Genomic DNA, 20,114 nt, shown 5'->3' on the forward strand with positions numbered 1-20,114 from the left:
GTAGAAAAAACTGTTATACTCACTTCTTTCTATGAAAAAACGGTTATACTCTCCTAATTTCAAAAAAAAACTTTTCTACTCACTTTTTTATAAAAAAAAACTATTCTACTCACTTTTTTCTGATATACTCACTATTTTCTGTAGAAAAAACTCATATACTCACTTTTTTTCTATAGAAAAAACTTTTATAATCATAATTTTCTGTAGAAAAAACTGTTATATTCACTTCTTTCTATGAAAAACGGTTATACTCTCCTTATTTCAAAAAAATTTTTTCTACTCACTTTTTTATAAAAAAAAACTATTCTACTCACTTTTTTCTATAAAAAACTGTTATACTCACTATTTTCTATAACAAAAAACTCGTATACTTACTTCTTTTTATACAAAACACGATTATACTTACTTGTATCTAAGGAAATACTGTTATACACAATATTTCCTAAAGAAAAATGACTTTTATGAATTTTTCGCTTGAAAATTTAAAGTTTTCTTTTAAAGAACTTTGAAATTTCCAACTCTGCTTTCAGCAAAAGTTTGTCATTTCTTTAAAACTACCACCAAATATTTGAAAACTTTTTTTTTATATTTTAGTAAAAAAGTCAATATATTTTTCTCCAATCAATAAATCTTTACAAAACATTATTTATTTTAAGTTTTTTTTTCTTTTTTTCTGTCATAATTAGTATTTTATTTTTTTCTTTATTTTACAAACAAAACCCAGCTTTTTAAGCTAAAATAGCAGTAATTAATTTATAATTACAAAAAACACTAGAAAAGTCACCAGGCAAGTGCATACGCTTTTCCTTTTGTACAAATAATTGTTGTCATCACTGAACCGTGGACATTTTCAAGTTGATGTGGCGCAGGCTAAAATAATTTAAACAAATTAATGTGAAGTGCCAAATCATTAGTAGCTTTTGGCACGTTTGTCCACCTTTATGGAAGCAAAAAAAAAAAAATGAAATTAAAAACCTCTAACTCTCTGTGTGTGGCTTATTGTGGCATGAAATGTGCAGCCAAGCTGCATTTAAAGAAAAAAAATGATTTATAATAAAAAATAAGAATAATAAAATGCTAATGATGTTGTAAATATTTTTAACTTTGACAAATGATCATCATTATCAGTCAGTTCGCCACATCAATGTCATAATCAGGTAAAATTATTATAAATAAATTATGTAAATTTACAAGAAATAAAACAAAAAGGGATTAAAATAATAATTAATATGTAAACATCGAAGACTCGTTTAAAAGACTGTTATATAGATAATTAACTCTAGAGAAAACTTTTATACGGGAACGTTTATAGGTAGATTTATCTATTGAAAGATTGTGCATACAGTTATAAAACTGTTATACAGACGTTTTCCTATAGGAAGTAGTATTTAGTAGTGTTTTAAAGAAAAAACTGTAATAGTCACATTTTTCTATATAAAACTATTATACTAACTTTTTTTAATAGAGAAAGAACTGTTATAATCACTTTTATCTATAAAAACTGTTATATTCACTTCTTACATAAAAAACTTTTATACTTAAATTTTTTTACAGAAAGTCTGTTAAACTCACTTTTTTTCTACACAAAACTGTTATACTAACTTTTTCCACAGAAGAAACTGTTATACTCACTTTTTTCTATATAGAAATTTGTTATACTTAAATTTTTCTTCAGAAAAAACTGTAACACTTGCTTATTTCCATAGAAAAAACTATTATACTTACTTTTTCTATAGAAAAACTTTTATACTCGCTTTTTTCTACAAAGAAACTGTTAAACTTACTTTTTTATATAAAAACTGTTATACTCACTTTAGTCTATAGAAAAAACTGTTATACTCACTTTTGTCTATAGAAAAAATTGTTATACTCACTTTTTTATTGAAACAACTGTTATACTTAACTCTTTCCTTTTTTAAAAGAGAAAAGTTTTTTTTTAAAGTTTTCTTTGCAGCAAATTCTCAGTATAACAGTTTTCTTTAAGGAAATGTGTCTGTATAATAGTTTTCTTTTAACAAAATGGTCTATATAATAGTTTTCTCTAGAGAAACTTATCTCTGTAATAGTTTTGTGTTTTAAAATTGTGAGTATAACAGTTTTCTTTAAGGAAATTTGTCTGTATACGTTTTCATTAAAGAGATTTGTCTTTATAACAGTTAGATCGGGAGAAAATAATCTCTGTAGTAATTTTATTTAGAGGAACTTATCGGCATAATAGTTTTCTTTAAGAAAGATCATTTCCTTTAAGGAAGCTAGTTTTTTTTAAGGAAAATTGTCTATATAACAGTTTTCTCTGTAGTAAAATATCTCTGTAAGAGTTGTGTTTCGAGAGAACTATCTGTATAACAGTTTACTTTAAGGAAATTTGTCTGTACAACAGTTTTCTTTATAACAGTTTTAACTATAGAAAATTATATCTTTATCAGTTTTCTTTAAAGCAGGTTATTTGTATAACAGTTTTCTTTGAAAAATTTGTATAATAGTTTTCTTTAAGGAAAATTGTCTATATAACAGTTTCCTCTAGAGTAAAATATCTCTGTAAAAGTTTTGTTTAGAGAAAATTATCTGTATAACAATTTTCTTTAAGGAAATTTGTCTGTATAATAGTTTTCTTTAAAGAAAATGTTCTATGTAAGTGTTTTCTCAAAAAAGCTGTTTTTTCACTTTTTTCTATAGAACAAACTGTTATATTAACTTTTTTCTATAAAAAACTTTTATACTCACTTTTTCTTTAGAAACTCTCTTTCCTTAAAAAAAACTGTTATACTCACTTTACTCTATTAAAAATAGAAAATTTTCTATTAAAAAAACTTTTTTGTCTATAGAATAAACTGTTGTATTCACTTTTTTCTATAAAAAAATTGTTATACTGATATTTTTTTAAAGAAAAAAATGTTATACTCACTTTTTTCTATAGAAAAAACTGTTATACTCACTTTTTTCTATAGAAAAAACTGTTATACTCACTTTTTTCTATAGAAAAAACTGTTATACTCACTTTTTTCTATAGAAAAAACTGTTATACTCACTTTTTTCTATAGAAAAAGACTGTTATACTCACTTTTTTCTATAGAAAAAACTGTTATACTCACTTTTTTCTATAAAAAAAACGGTTATACTATACAGAAAAACTGTTATACTCACATTTTTGTAGAAAAGACTTTTACACTTCAATTTTTCTATTAAAAAAAACTGTTATACAAAAATTTAAATCACTAAAATTTTAAAAAAAATTTTAAAATTCTAAAAATTTTTCTCCGTTAAACTAGTACTCCATGTTAACACTCATACTTAGTTTACTAGTATTTTTATATTCATCAGTCATACTAACTTTTACCGTTATATTTCTATTTGTACTCGAAAAAAACAAAAACAACAAAAAGTTAAGATGAAAACAAAAAAACATTCAGCAGGGTGTTAGTGCAAATGCAAACAAACTCATCATTTTAATCACTCACACTTATTCTCTAATAAAACAAAATTTACCACCCTAATCAAGACATTAACAACAAGAACAACAACAAACACAACAACCGTATCTATATACTTACAAAAAAAGGATATTAAATAAAAAGGAAAATAGAAAATGTCTAACAAAACTTTGGCGTTGTCAACAACATCATTTCGTTTGCCACAATATGACAGAAGTATAACAACAACAATGTTACAATATGTTGTTGGTTTTTAATGCAAATTTGTATACAATAACAACACAACGACATCATCATCATAATCATCATCAAGTGAGACACCAACATACTTACATACATCATACTCTACTTACAGATTTACAACACACACACACTCACACATGAAAAATATTAGATTTCTAACAAAACTAACTCAAATGGAAATAAATATACACATGAAATGTTTTTATATTTTGTAAAAGTATATGATTAATTAAAAACATTTTTTTTTGAAAATAAAAATTATTAAAAAAAACATAGAAATAATCACAAGATGCCAAAGTGTGTTTAACCAAGTGCAATAGAGAGTGTTGAAAGAGTAGTAGTAGAAGAGATGGCATAAAGTGAAGGGGATGTGCTCTCTTCTCCGCTTGTCTATGGAAATGAAATTGTAAATTTGCAATTAAATCAAATTAACGTGAAATTATGACAAATTTATGTAAATTAATTTCTAAAATTGTTTGGTAAATCCTTGTTTAACGGTTGTTATAAGTTGTTTATAGTTTTATGGCGTAAAATTAACAGTTGTGAGGAAAAATATGGCACTAGACAAAATTTCACTAAACACCAGAGAATTTTTACAGAAAATTGTTGGTATAGCAGTTTTTTTTCTAAATATTGTCTCTAATACATTTTTCTTTAAAGAGAAATGTTTGTATAAAAGTTTTCTTAAAAGAACACTTTCTGTTTAAACAATTTCTTTAAAGACAATTATCTGCAAACAGTTTTCTCTACAGAATTTTTTTCATAACATTATTCTACAAAGAAACTTTTCTGTATAAGGGTTTTCTTTAAGGAAATTCGTCTGTTTAAAAGTTTTCCTTAAAGAATATTCTTTCTTACTACAGTTTGGTTAAGGATAAAAATTGAAATAATTTTTGTATAAGAGTTTTCTCTGAAGAAAAATGTCTTTGTAACAGTTTTATTTAAAAAAATCGTTTGTATAATAGTTTTTTCTAAAGAAAATTATTTCTCCACTAGTTTTGTTTAGAGAAAATTATCTGTATAAGAGTTTTCTTTACAACAAATTGTTTGTATAACAGTTTTATTAAGAGAAAATTGTTTGTATAACAGTTTTTTCTAAAGAAAATTATATCTGTAATGAATTTCTTTAGAAGGAATTATCTGTATAACAGTTTTCTTTAAGGAAACAGTTTTATTTTAACAAAATGGTCTATATAATAATTTTCTCTAGAAAAAATTATCTCCGTAATAGTTTTGTTTAGAGGATATTGTCAGTATAACAGTTTTCTTTAATAAAATTTGTCTGTATACGTTTTCTTTAAAGAAAATTGTCTATATAACAGTTTTCTTTAGAGAAAAATATCCCTGCAATAGTTTTGTTTCGAATAAATTATCTGTATAACAGTTTTCTATAGGGAAATTTGTCTGTATAACAGTTTTCTATAGGGAAATTTGTCTGTTTACGTTTTCTTTAAAAAAATTGTCTATATAACAGTTTGCTCTAGAGAAAATAATCTCTGTAATAATTTTGTTAGAGGAACATATCTGTATAATAGTTTTCTTTAAGGAAGATAGTTGTCTAAAACAGTTTTCTCTAGAGAAAAATATCCCTGCAATAGTTTTGTTTAGAACAAATTATATGTTTTCTTTTAACAAAATAGTCTATGTAACAGTTTTCTCTAGGGAAATTTATTTTTCACAATTTATGGTCCTAACTTTGGCATATTAATGACAGTTTATAACAGTTTTCTTTATAGGGATTTGTCTTTTAGGGAAATTGTCATTATAACAGTTTGCTTGTAAGAAAGTTGCCTGTATAATAGTATTCTGTATTCTGTATACTCCAAAATCGTTTTGTTCAGAGTAAATAGCTAGTATAACAGTTTTATTCAAAGAAATGCGTGTGCGTATAACAGTTTTCAATTGCTTTATATATAGAAAGCTATCTAATCCGGAACTTTAGTTAGCTTCACTTCCTCTCCTTTTTGGCATATTAATGACAGTTTATAACAGTTTTCTTTATAGGGATTGTAAGAAAGTTGCCTGTATAATAGTTATCTTTTAGAGAAAATTACCCCAAAACAGTCTGGTTCAGAGTAAATAGCTGGTATAACGGTTTTATTCAAAGAAATTTGTATGTGTATAACTGTTTTATTCAAAGAAATGTGCGTGCGTATAACAGTTTTCAATTGCTTTATCTATCGAAAGCTCTATATTCCGGAACTTTACTTAGCATCACTTCCTCTCCTCCTTGTCTGGGTCATAATTTATGATCCTAACTTTTGCATATTAATGACAAAAGACCACTACATATACTCAGCCAAGAGACACCAATTTGTCTCTTATTACACACACATAAACACACTTCAGATTAATTTCTGCCTTGATTTATGTTAAATAGGCGTGGCTCGTTTGACATTTAACAATCATATAAAAATGTAAATTACTTAATAATTCATAAACATTTTTATTAATTGTTGCCATTACAACACACTTTATACTCTGGTGACAATAAGCGACTGCTGCCACCCTTAGAGAACACCCCGTTGTCTAAGCAGGAATCACTTAAAATCCACAATATCACTAGAGTGGAAAACAATTTTATTTATGACTTTCATACAGCGTGCAGCAATAATCTTCAACAATTGCTTATTACTTCCGCAATTGTGCCATCGAAAAAGAGAGAATAAATTTTATTACCAAAGGCCAGCCAGCCAGTCAGTCAGTCAGTCAGCCAACAACCAGCCCTCCTTTTTTTCTTCTATATATTTTGGTATAAATTTTATTGTTAAAGTCCACTCGTGTGATGCAGCTCATCAAAGTCTATATATTTGTTTCCTTAAAGTGTTTTTTTTTAATCCTGCTTTTGAAATTTGCCAAAAAAAAACAAGAAACTATTCTCTTTTTAACAAACTGCTCGCGTTTTTAATTTGTTTCCTGTGTATTCACAGCAGGAGTTCTAATGCTGAACTACAAAGAAAATATAGTGTCAAATAGGAATCATGGGTAGTATCACACTTGCCAAACTATTACATAACCAGTGGCATATAAATTATTATTGCATTGTGCTGAAAATAAAAAAAGGAAACAATAGATCACAAGGTTTAGAACACTTATTTGCTGAATTAATTCGAGCCTTGTTCAATTAAGTCTTATGTTTTTAAGGGAAAGCTACATAACACAGTTGTGATCATAAATAAAGGGTTGATTGGTGTTAATGTTTGAACATTACAAATCTTTTTTTTTAATAAGAAAAGTATTTTCTAAAAGTAAACTTTATGAGATCGCAGAAAATCACTGATCGTTTGGTCCTAAGAGTTATGAACAACATTTGTGGGTATTTGCTGTTTTATTGCTTTTAGATTTAGTACTGATCTCCATTTTATGGGAAATATCACACTGTTTTAGATTTGATAAACTTTTAACGAAGATCGTACTACGATATGTCACACTGTTTTAGATTTAATCAACTTTTGACGAAGATCACACAACGATCGCTGTAAATACGAAAACATATCTGCGATTTTCAGAGATTCATTGTTGTCTTTCTGTATCGATCAATATTTGGATTTAGTACTGATCTCTATTTTATAGGAAATATCATATTGTTTTAGATTTGATCAACTTTTAACGAAGATCGCACAACGATCGCTGTAAATACGAAAGCATGTCTGGAGTAGGGATTCTTCATTGTCTTTCTGTACCGATCAATATTTAAATTTAGTACTGATCTCTATTTTATGGGAAATGTCACACTGTTTTAGATTTGATCAGCTTTTAACGAAGATCGCACAACGATCTTTGTTAATACGAAAACATGTCTGGAGCTTTTAAGGATTCATCGTTGTTTGGATTTTGTACTAATCTCTACTTTATGAGTTATATCGCACTGTTTTAGATTTGATCAACTTATGACGAAGATCGCACAACGATCATTGTAAATAAGAAAACATGTCTGAAGCTTTTAGGGTTCATCGTTGTTTTCATGTACCGTTCAATATTTGGATTTAGTATTGATGTATATGTTATAGGAAATATTACAAATTTTTTAGATTTGATTAACTTTAAACGAAGATCGTACAACGATCGTTGTTAATATGAAAACTTGTCTGAAGCTTTTAGGGTTCATCGTTGTCTTCCTGTACCGATCAATATTTGGATTTACTACTGATCTCTATTTTATGGGAAATATCACACTGTTTTAGATTTGATCAACTTTTCACGAAGATCGCACAACGATCGTTGTAAATACGAAAGCATGTCTGGAGCAGGGATTCATCGTTGTCTTTCTGCACCGATCAATATTTGGTTTTAGTACTGATCTCTATTGTATGAGATATATCACACTGTTTTAGATTTGATCAACTTTTAAGGAAGATCGCACAACGATCGCTGTTAATATGAAAACAAGTCTAGGGTTTTTAAGATTCATCGTTGTCTTCCTGTACCAATCATTGTTTTATAAGAAAGGATGATCAAAGTTTTAGACAATAGTCTGAGTAGTCTGTAGTACGATCAAAGTTCTGGTTTATAATCATATCTATATTGTCATTTATAATCTGTTCTATAGTTTAGACTATAGTCTGGTATATATTTTGGTCTATAGACTGGTTTAGACTATAATCTGATCTACAGTTTTGTATATTGTCTGAAGTTCGGTCTAAAGTCTGATCAATGGTCTAGTCTAAACTTCGGTATATAGTTTGGTTAATAGCCTGTTCTATATCTTTGTTTATAGTCTGGTCTAATACAGTTTACTTCACTAATGTTCTGATCCATAGGCTAATATATAGTCTGGTCTATAGTATACCCTAGAGTCTGATCTCTATATACTTCTGAGCAATAACCTAGTCTAAAGTTCGGTGTATAGTTTTTTTAATAGTCTGATCTATAGCTTTGTTTATAGTCTGGTTTAATACAGTTTGTTTAATAGTTTTCCTCTGTTTACATTGGATTGAATTTGTCGTGTTTCCAAAGCGATCTTAAGTTGAAGGCAAATGATCGTTAATGAATGATAATAATGATCCTCATAAACAAATTATGATCGTCATTTTATAGATTAAAAGGAAAATTTCTGATTCCTCATTCAATTGAATGATATTTGTGAATCTTGTGCGAATTCATTGTGAATTCAAAGATCTTATGTTAATTTCTTGACATGTTAGAGTTTCAAAAATCGAAGATCCAAGATCTTAAATTGAAGACAAGTGATCGATATGAATCTTAAATGATTCAAATAATGTTCGAGATAAATCATATGACGATTACAACTCAATAATGATTACAATTTGGAAAAATTTACCAATTCCCCATCATATTGAATGACATTTCTAGAAGCTCTTGAAAGACTGCTGAAGAGTAAGCGATAGAAAGTTTCAGGAATATAGTTATATAGTCATTATAATTGAGCACTATTAAAATATGATCTAACGATGGGATGATCGTTTGTAAATAACAATCTTCGATAGCTGTTGATCATCAATTTGTATTGGCATTTCGATTTCGTCATGGTCAAAGTTAATCTTTATTAGCAAATCTATATGGTTGAGAGAAAGTATTGAAAGCAAAAGAGCAAAAGAGTTAGAAAAGGTGCACTTGATCACAAAGATGGCAAAGAGTTAAAACTACGATCTTTAACTGATGTTGTTGCTGTTTAAAAGCTAAAGAGCTCATCATGCTAAAACCTGTTATGGAGATGAAGCTTTTTTTACATTTCTTTCATCTTAGAAGAGCCGCTAGTTAAATTGTTGTAGGTGTTTTAAATATAATGAACTCGTGTTACAAATATACTATAGAGAATTCTCCAATAATGCAAATACAAAAGATGATTTTTCAATTATTTAAGATTTGATTACTCTATTAACAAAAAAAGAAAGAAAAAAATTAAACAATGAATTTTAAATATTTTTACATTACATTCATTAATGATATTCATTTTCTATTGTTCACTACAATCAATACAAATTTAATCAAAACTCTTAGAGTACTTGGAGTCTAAAGAAAAAAAATTGTTTGGGAGAAAAAAAATAAATGAATTAACAGCGTACCTAACACCTTTTTGATAATCAAAAGAATGAAAGAAATCTTCTCTTTCATTGCGGTAACCTCTTCCTCCCATATATACAAATACTATGTAATCATCTTAATAACTGAAAAAAAAACGCATTTTGTTCCCACCAACAATAGCCGATAAATTAGTTAATAATGGACCTCATTATTTAGCGTTTTTTTGTTTTGTTTTATTTTCTTTATGAGTTTTATTGTTTACAAACAGATTTATCAGATAGATATAGTTTCTTGTTGAAAACAAAAACAATGTATATTTCTAATAGTTATATTAAAAGCTAGCGGCTTTAATTACAAAATTTCTACTCTTAATATTCTAATGTCTAGTCCATGGTCTATACTCTGGACTAGAGCTTAGTCTGCAGTCTTTTATAAAGTCTAAACTAGGAGAGCATTCTAAACTATCATGTCGGGGGTTAGATTCAAAATATCTATCTGATAGATTCAAAATATCTATCTGAAGTCCTTTGGACAACTTTCGTTAGTTGATTCAGATTTTGTTTCCTCTTAACTTAGACATAACTCGCCTGAGAGGTCGACTATAGACTTAAGCCGGAGGTCCACACAACGCGTCTTTGCATCAAAGCATTACGCGTTTTTCATACCTACTTCGCATTCTACGTTTCAAGTTACATGTCACGCGTTTTATGCGTAATTTTTTTTGTTTTATTAAAAAAACTTCGCGTTTTTTTACTGATTTTATATATTTTTCATCATTAAACTCATTTTATTTCATTCAAATTGATAAAAAATATAAAACACAAACACAAAATACGCTTTTGTGTTTGTAACTTTCAGCATACAAATACATTGATTCTACTTTTTTTGACAGACATATAGAATGCGAGAAAGCGTAGAACTTGTGGTGTGGACCTCCAGCTTAAAAGTAGAAGGTCGATATGCTTTAAGCATTCTACGCGTCAAGGCATTCTACGCTTTTGTGCTTGTAACATTCATCATACAAATACATTGATTCTCCTTTTTTGACAGACGCATAGAATGCAAAAAAGCGTAGAACGCGTGGTGTGGACCTCTAGCTTAAAAGTAGAAACTAGATCTACTTTAAGCATTCTACGCGTCAAGGCATTCTACGCTTTTGTGTTTGTAACTTTCATAATAGAAATACATTAATTCTACTTTTTTGGAAAGACGCATAGAATGAGAGAAAGCGTAGAACGCGTGGTGTGGACCTCCAGCTTTAAAGTAGAAAGTAGATTTACTTTCAGCATTCTACGCGTCAAGGCATTCTACGCTTTTGTGCTTGTAACTTTCAGCATACAAATACATTGATTCTACTTTTTTTGACAGACGCATAGAATGCTAGAAAGCGTAGAACGCGTGGTGTGGACCTCCAGCTTAAAAGTAGAAAGTAGATCTACTTTAAGCATTGTACGCGTCAAGGCATTCTACGCATTCTACTTTTTTGACTGACGCATAGAATGCGAGAAAGCGTAGGACGCGTGGTGTGAACCTCCAGCTTTAAAGTTATTGTATAGATGTTAGACCGGAATATAGATCTTACTTTAAACTAAAGACTTTAGACTAGACTATAGATTAGACAACAGTCTAGACAGGCTATTCACACTTCAATTATGTAATTTCAAATTTGTTAAAAGAATTAATTTCATTTTTGTTTAAATTTTATTTTCATTTAAAACTAAACTCAAAGTATTTTATCTCTCACAAATATCTAACTCTCATTTTTAACACTCACGCAAGTAAAACAAAAACAAAAGCTTACAGTTGCAAACTATTTACATGTATAAAAGATCAAAACAAAACAAAAAAAAATAGCGCAGAGTTGCATTACAACGTATGTAAGTGTCGTGACATTTTGTTGTGCACTAATTACTTTAACATCTAAAACAAATTTGTAATTGTTATTATATTTTGTTTTATATTATTTTATTTAAAAAAAATGCAATTGTTATTGTTATAAAACCACGTTAAAATTTAAACAAATTGCAACTCGTTCGTTAATACCTCTGTTTGTTGCTTCTGCTGGTTGTTATTTGTATTTATCAGTGCATATTGATCGGGGTATTATTATGGAATTATTACTGTTTTCTGTGTGTGTGTATGGGTGTATTGTTTTTGAATATAATCGTTTTATTCAATATCAGTTCAATTGTTTCCTTTTCTGTAGTTTTTCCCATTTTGTATATGATTTTTTTGTTGTTGTTCTTGCCACAATTACTTAAAATACTGTTGTTTTGTAGATTTACATCAAGGCAATCTGAAAAGTTAATTGGAAGTTTTATAAAAGAAGAAAAAAACTTCCGCCTTTCTACCTATCACGACCTTTTTAGTCTCGACTAGTCTATAGTATATTTTAAAGACTGGGCTACAGTTTAGACATTAGTCTATAGGCTGGTCTATAATTTGTTCTATGCCATGTCTAAAGTCTGGTCTATGTCTATGTTTTGTAAATCTGGAGTATGTTCTAGACTAAATTCTGTTTTATATAATCTGATCTGTAGTCTAGTCCATAATCAGACCTAAAGTCTTATGTATAGTCCAGTCTAAAGACTATCAAATAGTTCAGTCTATGGTCTGGTAATAAGTCTGATCTTTAGTAAGGTCTACAGTCCAGTTTAAAGTCGATTGTATTGACTAATCTATAGGCACATCTGTGGTATGTAGTCTGGTCTATAGTTTAACCTGAAGTCTGTTGTGTAGCCTGGTCTGAGTCAGATCTCTGGTCCGGGTTATAGTCTAGGCTTGTCTAAAGACTGTTGTATAGTCTAATCTGTAGTCAGATATCTGGAAGTCTGTTGTATAACCTGGTCTGTAAACAGATCTCTGGTATGTAGTCCGGCTTATAGTCTGATGTTTAGGCTTATCTAAAGACTGTTGTATAGTCTAGTCTCTAGACAGATCTCTAGTATGTCTATAGTCTGGTATATAGTCGGGTTTATAGCCCCGATAGTCTATATGTTTTTTAGTTTAGTGAAAAGTTTGGTTTTTAGTTGGGTCCTGTATAGACCTGCTTAAAGTCTATTGTATTGTCTGTAATCAGATCTCTGCTAAGTAGTCTAGTCTATAGTCTAGCCTGAAGTCTGTTGTATAGTCTGGCATGTACTCAGATCTCTGGTATTTAGTCCGGCCTATAGTTTAGTCCGTTTAGCCCCGTCTAAAGATTGTTATATAGTTTATATGGTCTGGTCTTTAGTTAGTCCTATAGTCTTTAGTCCAGTATAAAGTTTGTTGTATAGTCTGGTCTATTATACAGTCAGATCTCTGGTATATAGTCCGGTCTATAGACTGCTATATATTTGTGCTACCGACTAAAGATAGTTGTAAAATTTAGTCTGTAGTTTGTTTTATAGTCTGGTCTACTATATAGTCAGATTTCTGCTATATAGTCTGGTCTATAGTCTGGCATATATTTATAGTCTAGACTAAAGATTGTTGTAAAATTAGGCTATAATCTCGTCTTTAGTCCGGCTAATAGTCTAGTTAAAAGTCTATTATATAGTTTGGTCTACAGTCAGATCTTTTGTAAGTTGTCTCGTCCAGCCTGAAGTCTGTTGTATAGTCTGGCATGTAGTCCAACCTAACGCTTTTTATATAATTTAGTCAATTCTGGTCTATAGTGTGATTTATAGGCTAACGAATGATTTTGTCTATAATTAAGCATATAACTCGGTCTTTCCAGTCCAGTTTACAGTCTAAAGTATAGTCTAACTTTAGTCAGTCATTTGATCTATAGTCTGTTATATAATCTAGTCTACAATCTAGTGCATAGATTGGACTATAGCAGGAACTTTAGTCTTTATGGGCTGCAAAAGGTCTGGCCTGTACACAGATCTATAATGTAATCTTTAGTCTGGTATTTAGTCCGACCAGCTGTTATATAACTGGTGTATAATCTGATCTAAGGTTAGTGTATAGTTTGATTTTTAGACTCGTGTAAAGTACAAAATATAATTAATCCTTTTCTTTGTAAACCCTTTTCTTAAGACCCTCGTCCAACCATAAGTATAAAAAAAATAACAACAATACAAATTGTTTACATTTTTTTTGTTCTTCTTCTTTTTTTCATTATTATTTTATTATTATTTTGTTTAAAAAAATGTTGCAAAATATTTGAATGTAAACAGACGTAACAAAAGAAATGACAGATGCCATTGTCTAAATTTGTATTATACCCTGTACAATAAATAAACCAACAACATAAAAACTGACAACCACAAGTGTAAGAGAGAAAGAGAGGGAGTTAAATAAAACCTAAATGTATTGTGCTTCTTCTGCTTCTTCTTTGTATGTACATGGATGTATTTCCCATAACAATGTAATTAATAGACATTAATGTTTGTTGTCATTTATTGTTGAATGTCGTATGAATAGTTGTTGTTGTTTCAAAAAAAAGGACCGAACGAGTTAAATACGTAGATAATCTTCTGCATTTCAGTTTAAATAGAGAATAGAAAAAGTATGTATTTAAAAACAAAGTCTATAGTTTTATTCTATTTTTCAATTATTATTATTTATTTAGCAAATTATTTAAACAGATGTTTGGTTTTAATGCCAAACAATGGTTGACAATAAATATTTTTGTTTTTTTTTCATTATTCTCTTTATTTTCTATGTTTTTTTCTAATTCTATGACTTAATACTAATAATCACGTTACGTTAACTAGAACTACATATTTAATATTGTGTTTAAGCGGTTTCTGAAATTAAAAAAACAATTATTTTTAGATTTCATTGTCAAAATTGTTTAAATACAATTGCATTATTAAAAAAAACCCTTTTATTTGTTTAACAACAATTTTTGTTTTTTGCCAAATTTGTTATTTTGCACATGAGTTAATTGCTTTAAACAGCTGGAATTTTAGAAGAAAGATCTTATATAATGTTTTAATTGTTAAGGAAATTTTGAAACAATACAATACTTTCTGGGGGACAAAGATCAAAAATCTGATTTTAAAAATTTCCCAACAAACAAAAGTTTAGCATGTTTATAGTTCTACAACAATAACATCGTAGTCAAATTTCTTTATAGAACTCGACCCATGGTCCAAATAGTTTCATAATGTCTCATAACATAATTCAAAAATCTTAAAGCTTTCGTGGAGCCTGTGATTTTTTTTTCTTATATATAATTTATTCTGTCTATAAAAGTGTTTAAATTCTTTGTTCAATATTTATTGACACGAAACACTGAACAAAAAAACACACACACACACACAACAACACACAACAATTGTTAAACAGCTACACTTGTGTCTCCTCACATTCTTTAAGTGCTGAAGACTTAAGCAAACAAATGATGTCAAAAAAAAAAATACCAAAGGAATTTCTTATACCAATATCATGGAATTTTTTTATTTTGGTCCAAAAAAAAAACTAAATGTCAAACAAAATAGTCTAAAGTTTGAACTTTCTGACAGTACCAGTGAGCAACAGTACTTTTGTTTTTTTTTTTTTTAATATAAACAAATGTAATTAACGCATTTTTGAACGTCGCCAACTATAGTGTCGCCGCCCGATCATCATTCTCATCAGCAGCAGCATCAATATTTGTTAAGACATGCAGATAAACATTGATGAAACATTTGGCCAGTAATAACACTAACAACACAACGTTGTCTAGAGCAAACAAAGTTTCAACGTTGTAAAAAATAAAACTAAATAACACTGTATTTATAAATGCAACTGTGTAAAGTTTACATACCAAAAGGAATGAAAATATGTAAGAGAACTACAGTTGGAAGTAACGAAACTAATATGCCCTATAACAAAATTAGAATATAAACTAGACTGTAGAATATAATATAGAAAAAACTATAGAATAGACTATTGAGTAGACTGTAGACTAGACTATAAACTAAACTATAGACTAGACTATAGACTCGACTATAGACTAGACTATAAACTAGACTATAGAATAGACTATAGAATAGACTATAGACTAGACTATAGACTAAACTGTAGACCAGACTATAGACTAGACTATAGACTGGACTATAGACTAGACAATTCTAAAAACTATAGACTAGACTATCGACAACACTATCGACTAGACTAGACAATAGTCTACACTATTGACTAGACTATAGTCTAGACTATAAACTAGCCTATAGACTAAACTATAGCCTAGACTATAAACTAGACTATAGATTAGACTATAGTCTCGACTATAGACTAGAACTATAGCCTAGTCTATACAATACTATAGACTATATACTATACTATAGACTAGACTATAGACTAGACTATAGACTAGACTATAGACTAGACTATAGACTAGACTATAGACTACACTATAGACTAGACTATAAACTACACTATAGACTAGACTATAGACTAGACTATAGACTAGACTATAGACTAGACTATAGACTAGACTATAGACTAGACTATAGACTAGACTATAGACTAAACTATAGACTAGACTATAGACTAGACTATAGACTAGACTATAGACTAGACTATAGACTAGACTATAGACTAGACTATAGACTAGAATATAGACAAGACTATAGATTAGACTATAGACAAGACTATAGACAAGACTATAGACTAGATTATAGACTAGACTATAGGCTGGTCCAATCACTAGATTGTAGTCAGGTCTATAGTCTGATCAAGAGTTGGTCTATAGTATGTTTAATACTATGGTCTATCTGCAGAGACGACTTTAGTTCCGTCTTATAACTTTGGTGTAGAGCGCAAAAATTAAATAATGTAGTGGACCAGTACTAAAACATCTCTGTATGAGGGTGTCTACTTAAGTCCACAGTACATCTAAACAAAGACAAACAGAAACAAAACGAGAACAAACAAAAAAAACTCGAAACAAAAAAATTTGTCTAAAAAATTAACACCAAAAAACAATTGTATGGTCGATTGAATTGAAGGCGATTTTCAATGTTTTATGATAACTTCAAGTAGTACAACTACTACTGTTTGGACTACTACTGTGTGTGAACAAACTAAATATTGGACAAATAAATAGACGTCGATGGAAGTGATCTGAACTGAATTGAACTAAAAAAATGTAAATATTTTAGAATTGAAATCATACTCTTATGGTGGCTTGTATTGGAAGTGCATGTTTAATGTGATTTAACATGACAGTGTGTGTTTGTGTGTGAGAGTGAGTGAGTGTGTGTTTGAATGTGTGTTTTTAGATGGATGGATGAATATTTCGTACCTCTTTACTAAACGATGGTAAATATTAACTAAATATTAGAGAAAAAACGAAAATATTATAAAATTACTTACAATGGGAGCAGTGAGTGCATAAAACGTCAAATGTCCAATATACATATTGGACAGGTACAGTGGGACGCTTAGTTTATAAAAGTGTGTCAGAAGTATAGCAGGAAATGGTGGTAAATGTTTGTTATGGAACTAGGATTAACTTATCCAATATTATGAGAACTGAGAATTTCTAATATAATTTATGGGTCCATTTAGGGTTAATTCTTTTAGAGGGTTATGTAAAGTTTGTTTGTAGAAGAGCTCAAAGTCTTGACGGATTCTCTATGTTAGACCAAAGATTTAAAACATTTCAGTCTGTACTGAAACCCACTGTGCAAAAGTATCAACTACTAGAATATGATTGTGCGTGTGTGGGAGAAAATTTATCTGAATGTTTGTATCTGAGTTCCCAAAGTGATAAATCTTTTTTCGTGTATGTAAATCAGGTGTACAAGAAATTAAAAAAAATAAAATAAGCAAAACAAAACAAAGCATAAAAAAACAACAAAACTTCGAAAAAAATCTGTTATAAATAAAACTTAAGATGATCATGATGTTGATGATGAAGACTGCTATTTAATGTTTACCTTAACAAAAGTAATTGTTGCTGCAATAACTGCTGCTTCTGTTGCTGTAAGTAAATTTTAGTTAGAGTGTGTCAACAGTGTTCAAAAAAAAAAAAAAAAACTAGACTTTTTTAACATTTACATTTCTCTATCATTTATTTAGTCAATTTTTTTTAGTTACACATTTTAGTTATTTTTTTGTATTATTTGTTTTTTAATTAGTTATTTTAAATAGTAATTTATTTTAACCCTTTTAGTGCTGTTTTTTTCTTTTTTTGTTATTATAATAAACAATAACAATTTGTGATTTTCTTATTTAACAATTTGACTTGGGGTACTTGTGTTAAATTGACTACAATAGAATATTTATTTGATTAGAACCTTTATACAATGAGTTGATGGCTTCTGTTTTTATCACTTTTTTTCTTTTGGAGAAAAAAATTAAAATAAAAATAATATAATAATATATTGTTAAATTACAATAACAAATTGTATTTTTTAACTCAATTTGTTATTTAAAAAGATGACGTTGCTATAATAAATAAAGAATCTTAAGAAATTTAAAAAAAGGTTTGATATAAGTAATCAGACTTCACAGGGATTTAAGAAACTTGTCTCACACTGTTAAAAGCTAAAAATAAAAAAAATACTTTCTTGAAGACCCATGGTGATTCCAAAGTACATTAGCGAAACGATTGTCCTTTTAGTGATAATGATCAAAGTCTACTTTATAGTTTGGTGTAAAGTGCGCAAAATCTCTTCTACAGTTTTCTCTATTGTCTGCTCTATAGTCAGATCTATAGTAAGGTCAATAGTCCGATTTATAGTCTAGTCTTATGGACTTTAGTTTGGTCTATCTTCAGATCTTTAAATTCGTTTTTAATCTGGCCTAAAATCTAGTCTATAATGTGGTTTATCTTTTGGCTTACAATATAGTCTAATGTCTGGACTATAAAAACTATAGTCTAGTGTACAATCTGGCATAGAGTCTGTTCTTGAGTCTTGTTTATTCTCGAGTTTGTTCTGTAGACTAGACTATAGAGCCTTTTTTATCGTCTGCTCTATAGTCTGAGTTATAGTCTAGTATATAGTCCTCTTATGGACTTTTTGGTCTATCTTCTGATATTTAATTTGGTTTAGTGTCTGGACTTGAGTCTTGTTTATAGTCCAATCTATAATTTGGTCTATAAACTGGACCATAGAGTCGTTTCTATCGTCTGCTTTATAGTATGATCTAAAGTAAGGCCTATAGTCGATTTATAAACTTTAGTCTGGTCTATATGCTGATCTTTAGTCTTGTTTATAATCTGATATAAAGTCCGGTCCATAATCTGCCCTAAAGTCTAGTGTGGTTTATCTTTTAGTCTACAGTCTTTTCTATCATCTGCGCTATACGATTCATAGTTGAGTGTATAGTTTAACATAGGGTCTGAACTATACTATAGTTTAGTCTAGACTATAGTTTCTGCTGAAAGTTAGAAGAAAATGTGAGAAAAAAATACATTATAGATCATGAAAGGTTTTAAAAATGTACAGATCATTTAAGAGAACAATTGTAGAAGCATTTGTCAAAGATCTAGAAAGGAAGTAAACGAACCAGTGAACCTCGTTGCTGAACTAGAAAACTAAGGATCGTTTAATGGTCAATGCGAGTGACCAACTCTCTTTTTTAAAATGATCATATTTAAAACTTATATGATCGTGCTTATGATAAAATATGAAAAGCAAAAATGATCTGATCTTAAAACATTGTCAGAGTCGTTTTCTTGTGCAAGTCTTTAACGAACTTGAAAAATCATGCAGTAGAGAATGACCTTACCCTTGGGTTTTAATGTAAATTGAAATGTTTTCTAACTGATCGTGAGGTTTATAACTGAACTGATCACATTGTCAGAATAGTTTTCCTAAGAATCCTAAACTTCTACTAAAGAGTACTTATTGCAATAGAATATTTTATAACTTATCGTGTGTTTTACAACTGATCCTACTACATTGCCGGAGTGTTTTTTGTAAAGCTTAGGGAACTCGATATGTTATCTAACTGATCGTGTGGCTTATAACTGATTTTAACTTATTATTAGAGCATTTTTTGTTCTGACAACTTTTATTAAACTTGTTGACTTTATGCAATAAGATCACTGTTGATACTTAAACGTTGTCTGTGACGTTTTCATTTGCAAACTTTTAAAGAACTTGGGATGTTTTCCAAATGATCGTGTGGCTTATAACTGATCTTAACATGTTACCAGAGCATTTTTGACAACTTTAAATAAACTTGGGCAGCATCCATGTAGTGGGGTCTCAAGTTAAAGTTGACTTTATGCAATGAGATCACTGCTGAACTTTAAACATTGTCTGTGACGGTTTCTTGTAAAAACCTTTAACATCTCTCTTTAGATAGAGATTTTACTCTTGACTTCTGATGTAAATTGATCTTGATACAATCGAATGTTTTCTAACTGATCGTGTGCTTTACATTGTCAGAGTAGTAGTCTTACATTTCTCAACTAAAGGTCATTCGTTGCAATAGTGAGTTTTATAAATGATTGTATGTTTTATAACTGATCCTTCCACATTGCCTGAGTGTTTTTTTCTTATGTTTACAGAACTTCGGATC

At 29.2% G+C, this 20,114-nt stretch overlaps 1 long non-coding RNA gene across 1 annotated transcript in view; it reads left to right on the forward strand.

Moving 5' to 3' along the window:
• The first annotated feature begins 760 nt into the window (after window positions 1-760).
• Window positions 761-20,114, forward strand: part of LOC124420112 — an 86,100-nt gene continuing 66,746 nt past the window's right edge. Inside the window, exon 1 of the long non-coding RNA XR_006941042.1 lies at window positions 761-1,157. This is a non-coding gene — a long non-coding RNA (uncharacterized LOC124420112). The remainder of the gene's footprint in view (window positions 1,158-20,114) is intronic.

The sequence above is a fragment of the Lucilia cuprina genome, chromosome 5 (genome assembly GCF_022045245.1).
Source record: "Lucilia cuprina isolate Lc7/37 chromosome 5, ASM2204524v1, whole genome shotgun sequence".
Classification (NCBI taxonomy): Eukaryota; Metazoa; Arthropoda; class Insecta; order Diptera; family Calliphoridae; genus Lucilia; species Lucilia cuprina.